The sequence below is a fragment of the Mus caroli genome, chromosome 3 (genome assembly GCF_900094665.2).
Source record: "Mus caroli chromosome 3, CAROLI_EIJ_v1.1, whole genome shotgun sequence".
Lineage (NCBI taxonomy): Eukaryota > Metazoa > Chordata > Mammalia > Rodentia > Muridae > Mus > Mus caroli.
This window is the reverse complement of record NC_034572.1, coordinates 44,999,106-45,008,798: the sequence shown is the minus strand read 5'-3', so window position 1 is coordinate 45,008,798 and position 9,693 is coordinate 44,999,106. Positions and strand designations below refer to the sequence as shown.

The 9,693-nt window shown below is 46.0% G+C and overlaps 2 non-coding genes across 2 annotated transcripts; both read right to left on the bottom strand.

Annotated features, from left to right (window-relative positions):
• Positions 1-1,942: 1,942 nt before the first annotated feature.
• Trnap-agg lies at positions 1,943-2,014 on the bottom strand. Its single transcript has one exon. It is a non-coding gene; the product is annotated as a tRNA-Pro (tRNA).
• A 967-nt stretch (positions 2,015-2,981) lies between these two features.
• Positions 2,982-3,053, bottom strand: Trnap-ugg. The gene has a single exon. It is a non-coding gene; the product is annotated as a tRNA-Pro (tRNA).
• Between the last annotated feature and the right edge of the window lie 6,640 nt (positions 3,054-9,693).

The following is a 9,693-nucleotide window of genomic DNA, read 5'->3' as shown; positions in this document are numbered from 1 at the left end:
CGGGCAGCTAGAGACCAAGTGTTCAAGCTTACGAGTCTATAGGGAGGAGCCTATGGGGAGGAGTCTAAGGGAGGAGCCTATGGGGAGGAGTCTATCGGGAGGAGCCTATCAGGAGGAGCGCATTCCACATTCAAATCACAGGAGGTTACAAGGCTTCCGAATCCAAGGAGGGCTCCTTAGCATAGATGTAATTTGTGCTCTCTCCTTCTCTTTCTCCCTCTCCCCCTTCTCCCTCCCCACTCCCCGTCTCCCTCCCTCTCCATCTCATAGAGCTATAAGAGACAGAAAGCCAATATCCCCATAACATCCTTCAGTCCCTACCTGGCACACCTTACCCCCAACCCTGAACTTCCCAGCCCAGGAGCTGACTGGACTGCCCGTCCCCCAAAGGCACCTCTTCCCTCTTCCCTATATTCAGACATTTTGGTCCTCCCTCCCTCCCTCCCTCCCTCCTTCTCTTCTCTCTCTGTGCCCTTTCTCTCTTTCTCTTCCCCCTACCACCACCTCTCTCCCCATGGTGATCTTTGTGACCAGTGAGCTCAACAGAGAGCAGCTCCCCAGTAAACCTGCCTTTAGTGTATTTTAATGTGGCTTAAACCAGCTCATGTCACCTGTGGCAGAGAAATAACTTATCAATGATACGAAGGGTGCATTTTCATTCCACACCAAGCCTACTTACATAGCTAGCCTACTGGGCAAAAGCTTTGCCTTCCAAAGAGCCTTTTTTGTCAAGAAAATAGAAATTAATAACTTATTAGTTAATCACTTTTCTGACTCCCAGATGTACCAGATGATATTTCAACTCTTTGTTTTTGTTTTGTTTTTTTTTAAAGCCTGAGTGTAATAATGCACACCTTTGATTCCCAGCATCCTAAAGGCAGAGTGAATTGAAGTCCAGCCTTTTATACAGAGGAAATTCCAGGCCAGCCAGGGTTACACAGAGAAACTCTGTCTCAAAACAAAACTAAAAACTAAACTAAGCTAAACTAAAAACAAAAAAAGTAAAACAAACAAGCAAAACCAAAACAAAGCAGGCCTTGGGCTCTGTGGTCAGAAGCATTGGCGGCCAAGCCCAGGACTGCCCCACACGGTGGACTGGTAGGAGGAAGCCAATTCTTGAAAGTTGCCTTCCACACTCTAAACACACACACACACACACACACACACACACAGAGGATAGATAGACAGGTAGATAATAGGTGTATAGATAGATGGATAGGTTGATAGACAGGTAGATAACAGATGGATAGATAGATAAATGTAATTAAAATAAATAAATAGCAGTACTTGACCAGCGTGCTTGAGCTCCTAGATTCTATGTCTGGTAGCAGCAAAATAAAAATAAACTGATAGCCAATGGTCTTTTTCCAGCCTGTTCTTCCCACTATAACTAAACCTAAATAAACCTTCTTGAGGGGCTGGATGCAGTCCCCCACTCTGGCGTTCTAACGCGGCACTCTCTCTTCGGGCTCCAGGCTCCCCTCACCAAGTCTGGCTCCTTGCGAGGACCACCTGAGTTCCAGTCCCAGGGGTGCACACCTCGGAAAAGGAAAACTGACTTCCTCAAAGTGCTCTTTGATCTCCCCAGTGGCGTCGCCCCAACCCCCAATAAGTAATAGAATAAAACATAATTTAATTTTCAAAAATGTTAAAACTCTAGCCTCCTGAGTCAAGCGCTGTGGTTGGAAGTGCAGGCCCAAGTCTGAACGACCTGTGACTGGAGACTCAACTCTTTCTAATTAAGAGCAGTCTTAGTTCTTTTTTTTTTTTTTAAATTAGGTATTTTCCTCATTTACATTTCCATTGCTATCCCAAAAGTCCCCCATACCCTCCCGTCTTAGTTCTTTTAAAAGATAATTTGTTGCCAGTTAAATCTCGGGAATACATCTGAAGTCAGGTTACGTTGTCAGGTTCAGGTTTACGTTGTACGGGAGATAAAATTGGGCTCGTCCGGGATTTGAACCCGGGACCTCTCGCACCCTAAGCGAGAATCATACCCCTAGACCAACGAGCCACGTAGTGCACGGTCTCTGATTCACTTTATGACCGTTGAGGCGTCTTGGGGCGGGACCTGAAAGTCTGAGCTGGAAGTAGAGTCGGATTTCAAACCCGCCCTGAAAGGGTGAATTCAAAGACTGTAATTTCAGAGGAACTCCACCATTCTGGTCCCTTTCCCACTAGCAAAGTGAGGAGCAGTCGTAGGTCCGCCAGTGTCGAGTTCCCTTGATCTTGGCCCAAGGAGCCACTACTCGGCTGACGTTTCTCACTGCCCATGTGGAAGCCCGCGTTCTGAAGGTCACAGTCACTGTGCAGGACAGACGGTCCTCCGAAGATCCGGGCCGGGGCTGCGTGGAGGTTCCTTGAGCGGCTGCTAGAATCTCAGAGTAGGTCAGCAGCCGACGGTGCGGCACCCTGGGGTATATAGCATGTCTGGGGTAACATTTCCTGCTTGTGTTTTGCGCCTCTCTCGCCAGCGTGGCAAAACCACGATGAGAGCCCGCGATTACCTGTGTGGACCAGAGGCAGGTGCGAGAGCCACGGCCAGCCCATGGCCTCAGGCGGGAAGAAAGGGCGCAATGCAGATGGTGCAGGTGGACCACCCAACAGATCGCACCCGTGGGCCCGGCCTGCGATGCTCCTCCCTCCCCGGGACAGTCGTTGTGTCCTAGCTACTTCTGAGACACCCGGACCTCTCTGTACAGAGTTCGGAAACCCTCTCCAAAACAGCTTTTCTTCACCTGGGAGAATCGCGTTGATCTGGGTCGAACCGGTCTCTGGGTTCTCCGGATCAAAGCCACCAGCTCCCTCCCTCTTTTTTTTTTTTTTTTTTTTTTTTGGCAAGATCCTAGGGCTTGGGTAGTGTATTTCGCTCAGGGAGGGACTTTTTGCTCTTCTCGTCCTTGTTTTTTGTGGCTTTAACAGGAGGAACTTGTCAACTACTTTGAGAAGATGGAGAGTAATAGAAAAGGCAAAAAGTAGCTGGGCTCGTCCGGGATTTGAACCCGGGACCTCTCGCACCCAAAGCGAGAATCATACCCCTAGACCAACGAGCCGCTGAACGTAGTAGGCTTTGTTTCCTCTTCAGTAGTGAGAACAAAGGACTACAGTTCTACTTGTCATGTTAATCTCTCGGTAGTTACTACAGATTACACAATTCACGCTGGACTTCCAGGGTGTGTTAGTTTGGCTGCATAAACGAAAGAGCTGCTGAGCCCACGAGTTCCCCATTTCCTAATGGTCTACCTACCTGTGTAAAGTACAGACATGTAGTAGGTCGGTCTGCACTTTCTGGGCATGCTTATGTTAGAGAGCACAAAGGGAAGTGCAGAATTTACCATGTTTCAAAATGATAAGTGGCTATCCAAACAAAGTACATCAAGGACCTATAACTACCCTACCTATGCAGAATTCAAAAGAATCTTTAAAAATATAAGGTTTGGGGAAGGCGAGGTAGAAGGAACGGCTGCTTAAAACACTTGTTCAACGCTCATGAAGGCTAAGTCTCACTGCCCAGTGCGCCTGAATTCGGTTTTGTTTTGAGACAAGGTTTCTCTGTCTAGTCCTGGCTATCACGGAACTCACTCTGTAGACCAGACTGGCCTCGAACTCATAAATCCGCCTGCCTCTGCCTTCCAAGTGCTAGGATTAAAGGCGTGCGCCAGCACACCCAGTGCTGGAAAAGTGTTTCTTGTCCAAAACCTGCTATAACGTGAAAAAAAAAATATTTTCACTTTAATAGACACCATTCTGCGATTTGAATTCGATCCCTGCAACACACGGAGTGGAAGAAGCGATCTGAGTACTGAAAGTTTTCCTCTGAATTGCTCGTGCACACACACATACACACACACACACACACACACACACGCACACACGTGCACACAACACGTGGGCACACACACGTGCACACACACCTCACCATAATTATTATAAAAGTTTTAAAAGGAAATTATATATGTTTGGTTTGTGATAGGCATGGTGACACTTGCAAAGCTAGGGCAAGGAGGACATAGGACTTCAAGGTCATATCAAATTAGAGGCCAGTCTGTAACACAGTGGCATCTGTGGGAATGGAGGGTGTCTGGAACATGATGGACAAGAGGCAGCCACACCCACCAGGGAAACCTGGCTATTCATTCACCTGCGCCCCTGCTTCTTGTTCATCCTGTTTCCATGGGAAGGAAGTCAAGAGCAGACCCCAGCTCACCATGCTTGTCTGTTGCTGACCTGAACTACATTCTTCAAGCTTATCTAAACACTACTCTCCCCTAGAACGTGAGATACGGTGGCTCAGGGGAAAAACACTTGTCTCCAAGCTGTAGTTAGACTCCCAGGACTCCCATTGTGAAAGGAGGGAGCTGACCTCCACACACAATCTGGGGCGCATAGTCACACCCCACCGTCAAACAAATAAACAATTATAAAAAGATGTCAACAATTATATAATAAAACAGGTGATATGCTCTAATTAGAAAGCAAGCAAACCTGATTTTTTTTTTTTTTTTGACCTAGAAAAGGGTTTTGAGGGCTAGGGCGATGGATCCGTGAGTAAACTGCCTGCTGTACAAACATGAAGATCTACAGTCAGTCCCCAGCATCTGCATAAGAGATGGGCAGAGCCAGACACATCAGCGTCCCCGTGCTGACAGCAGGGCTGAAAACAGGCAGATAGATGCTCTGGGCTCAATGGTCAACCAGCCTAGTGTCAGGTTCAGTGACAGACCATGTTTCAGAAAAGGAAGTATAGAAACAAACTGTGGAGAAGGGAGATGGTGGCCCATGGCTTTAATCCCAGCACAGAGGCTGGCAGATCTCTGTGAGTTCAAGGCCTGCCTGGTCTCTAAAGTGAGTTCCAAGATAGCCAGGGCTACACAGAGAAACCCTGTCTTAAAACAAACAAAGAGAACAACAAAGATGTGCACACCGCACACCCAGGCCTGTTCCCAAGATAGAAAGAAAGAAAGAAAGAAAGAAAGAAAGAAAGAAAGAAAGAAAGAAAGAAAGAAAGAAAGAAAGAAAGAAAGGGAGGAAGGGAGGAAGGGAGGAAGGGAGGAAGGGAGGAAGGGAGGAAGGGCAGACTGTGGAAGACCCACATGTCCCTCATGGGAGAAGGCACCCATGGACACCTGTCTCTGTCTGTCTGTCTATGTCTGTCTGTGTCTTACACACACACACCCCTAAATCAGGACTATTGAGAACTGAAAAGGTATTAAGGTAATCCCAGCATTCAGGAGGCTGAGATAGGAGGACTGAGTTCGAGGCCAGCCTGACCTACGTAGTGCTCCTTGTTCAATCCTTTATAAGCAAACAAGAGAGGCCTCATTGCTGTCTTCCTTTTGCAGATGAGAACACTGAGACACAGACAGGGCAAGAGATGCCAGCTCCCATCTCCCGGGTGCCAACACATGCATGAAGTGTATAAAATATGTATATATTAACTCATTTCACTTTCACTCTAATTGTAAAGGGTGGATCAAGGCATGGTGTAGGCCTATGAATCTCAGCACTCAGTAGGTTTACCAGAAATCTAAGGTCAGCCTGAGTGGGCTCCAGGATGAGCGTTCCAGGCTACGCCAGATCTACAGAATAGAGACAGCTTCACTCACAACAAAAGACAGCAGGCACAGACGAGGCTTACACAGGAAGTGCTATGACTTTACTGATTGGCTAACTTCATCCTTCAAACAGGCTTATTACCTTGGCCTCATTATTATTCCCTTTTTGTAGACATAAGTGGAGATGAAAAAATCAAACCAAACCAAACCAAAACACAACAGATGATTAAGTACCTCAGCAAGGTTATATACATCTTAGTAAGCGGTGGTGCCGAGAACTGAACAATTTCGTTTATCGTCAGAGTCGGCATCTTAATCACTCTTAAATCTATTTTATGTACTGTAAAATCCCATTATAAATGCTTTTAGAATGCATTGACTCAATTGCATGCTCTAAGAGAAGGAGAGAAGAATTTTTTTTTAAAGATTTATTTAATTATTATATGTAAGTACACTGTAGCTGTCCTCAGACACTCCAGAAGAGGGCGTCAGATTTCGTTACGGAAGGTTGTGAGCCACCACGTGGTTGCTGGGATTTGAACTCGGAACTTCGGAAGTGCTCTTAACCACTGAGCCATCTCGCCAGCCCCAGGAGAGAAGAATTTAAATGGATCAGCAATCTTATCGTATGTCTTAGATTAAAGTGTATTGGCCTTGTGACTCTGCTTTGAAGATTTTGCAGTAAATAGGGTCTCTCCATCCAGTCATTATCTATCTATCTATCTATCTATCTATCTATCTATCTATCTATCTATCATCTATCTACATACAGTATGAGTGTATGACTGTTTTCCTTGCACATATGTCTGTGCACCATGTATGTGCCTGATGCCTAAGGAGATCAGAAGAGCATGTTGAATCCTCTGGAACTAGAGTTACAGACAGTTGTGAGCCACCATGTGGGTGCTAACAACCAACCCAGGTCCCCCGTAAGAGCAGTAAGGGTTCTTTTTTTTTTGGTTTTTCGAGACAGGGTTTCTCTGTGTAGCCCTGGCTGTCCTGGAACTCACTCTGTAGACCAGAACTCAGAAATCCGCCTGCCTCTGCCTCCAGAGTGTTGGGATTAAAGGCATGCGCCACCACGCCCGGTGTAGTAAGGGTTCTTAACTGCTAAACCGTCTCTCCAGGCCTCTGGAGTCAGAGCCCCATGGGCTGTGTGACGGCGATGCCTTCAATCCTGCAGGAGAGTGTAGGCCAGTAAATTAGTACCTTCTTAAGACATTTCCAGTGGTTGTTTTGAACATAGCCCATCCACCCCCACCCCACCCTACCCCCCAGCTTGCTGACTTTGGAGTCTGAGATTTAAGGCTGCTGATTATAACAGTTACCAACTATGTTAAAATACAGTGTCAGTGGGTAAGCAAATCCCAAAATCTGTGGTGAGTTCAAGGGTTTGAGGGGTGTGTTGGAAACTCAGAAATGCTTTTTTTCTTTCTTTTCTCAAGACAGGGTTTCTCTGTGTAGCCCTAGTTGCCCTGGAACTCACTCTATAGACCAGGCTGACTTGGAATTCAGAAACCCGCTTGTCTCTGCCTCCCTAGTGTTGAAATTAAGGGCATGCNNNTTTTTTTTTTTTTTTTTTTTTTTTTAAGATTTGTTTATTTAATGTATGTGAGTACACTGTTGCTCTCATCAGACACGCCAGAAGAGGGCATCAGATCCCATTGCAGATGGTTGTGAGCCAACCTATGGTTGCTGGGAATGAAACTCAGGACCTCTGGGAGAGCAATCAGTGCTCTGAACCTCTGAGCCATCTCTCCAACCCCTTCAGAAATGCTTTGTGGATCAAGTAGCTCTGACACACAGGACAAGGAAGGAAGACTGTCCTCTGCAAGGGCAGCTGGGGTGGGGAGGTCCGAGGTGTGACCAGTGAGGAGCCATTTGTGCCCCAGACTCCATCAGGAAAAATCTCGAGGGCTGAAGAGATAGCTCATCTGGCTCAAGTCCCAGCACCCACATGGTGGCTTATCACAGTCTGTAACTCTAGTTCCAGGGACTCTGGTGTCTTCTTTTGATCTCCTTGGGTATCAAGCCTACTAGTGGTGCACAGATATACCTGCAGGCAAAAGACCCATATACATAATAATAACAATATTGGTAGCAGTAATAATAAAAAGAAAAGCCTTGGGGTATCATGTATATACTCTAATTACTACCAGCTCTTTGCTTTCCTATGCTATACTCAACAAATTGTTAATAAATAAATAAATAGTGATAGCATTCCACTTAAAAAAATATTATTTCTATGCATATGTCCATGTACCCAGAAAGACCAGCAGGGGGTGCTGCACTCCCTGGAACTGGAGTTGCAGTTGTAGGTAGTAGCCACACAGATCTGAAATCTGATGCTCAGCAAAAGAAGCCAGCGCTCTTCGCCCCAGAGCCACCTCTGCAGCTCAGCAGCAGGCAGAGGCAGGCAGGTTCTCTCTGAGTGCGAGGCCAGCCAGTGCTACATAGTGAAACCCTGTCTCAGAAGGAAGGGAGAGAGAGATGGAAAAGTCTTGGAAGTCTATCTGGGAGGGTGGGAATGACTCGCGCTGTGCATCGAGGTTTTCAGTGCCAGGATCAGTTCTTATTAAGGCATCCTGCTATGGGCGATGGTTCTTGGAAAGAAGCAAAGGCTGGCTGGCTGACTGGAAGTGCAGTAATATGAAGAGGTCGGAATGTTGCAGGTCCAGAACCTAACGACTATTTATCTTAGACTATCTTTAGTCTCTAGATAGACATTTTTAACCCACCTCTGTGACGGACCTAACATCCTGTGACTAACAGATAAAGACCTTGTGGAATGTGTTCATTTAGCAGACACAAAGCTTCTACCAAGCTAAAAGTTAAGAATGCTATCAGGTAGCATCTGGTGTTTACAGCTGAGGTCGCTTTGCTGTGCGCATACTTAATGTTCCCACCAAGGTATTTAAAAGGTGTCTTGGGGCTGGAGAGATGGCTTGGCAGTTAAGAGAACTGACTGCTCTTGCAGAGGATCAGGGTTTGGTTCTAGCATCGCCTTGGGAGGAAACAAAAGTCTCTCTTCTCCATTTTCAGGGGATTCAATACTCTATCCCAAACCCTATGGCCTTCTACATTCAAGTAGTATACATAAGTTCAGACAGGCACCCATGAACATAAATCAGAGTTACATAGTCAGGCCAGAGAGATGGAGTATCAGGTAAGAACATTTTCTCTTGGAGAGAAGGGAGCTAGATTTGATACCCAGCAACCATGTGGTTCACATCCATTTGTACCTCCAGCTAAAGCCATCTTCAGATCTCCATGGACACCAAGAACAGATGTGGTCCACATGCATACACACAGGCAGAACACACATAAAGTAAAATGAGTAAATCTAATCTAATCTAGAAAACATGTTTTAAAAAGTTTTTTTTTAAGTGTCTTGATTTATAACTTGATTTTGCTACCCAAAACTTCTTGAAACTGCTTCTATGTTGAAATACAGAATTTGGGGTAACTTAAATCTGTGTTCCATGTCTATGGTCATTCATATACGGCTGCAGAATACACTGTGGGTTTTTTTTGTTTGTTTGTTTTGTTTTGTTTCTTATCACCTTTAAGGTAAGGCTTATGTTTTTGCACTCAGGTGGAGAATCATATTTCATCATGTACAGGTGTCATTTGAGTCTGTCAACTACCTAGGTTTGTGTCGGTTAGTGTGATGGTTTGTATATTCTTGGACCAGGGGGTGGCACCATCTGGAGGTGTGACCTGGTTGGAATACGTGTGTCACTGTGGGTGTGGGTTTAAGACTCTCACCCTAGTTGCCTGGAAGTCAGTCTTCCACTAGCAGCCTTTGGATGAAGACATAGAACTCTCAGCTCTGCCTGTGCCATGCTTGCCTGGATGCTGCCATGCTCCCACCTTGATGATAATGGACTGAATGTCTGAACCTGTAAGCCAGTCCCAATGAAATGATGTTTTTCTATAAGACTTGCCTTGGTCATGGTGTCTGTTCACAGCAGTAAAACCCTAACTAAAACAGTTAGAGAGTCACCATTTATTAAGAAACAGAAAGCACTCCTGAGAATGGGTGTTGCCTAGTGAGCTAGGGGAAAAGCTGAAACAGCAGCTGGCCAAGAGGTCCGTGGCNCCCCCCCCCCATACAAACATTCAGGGTTGTATGACA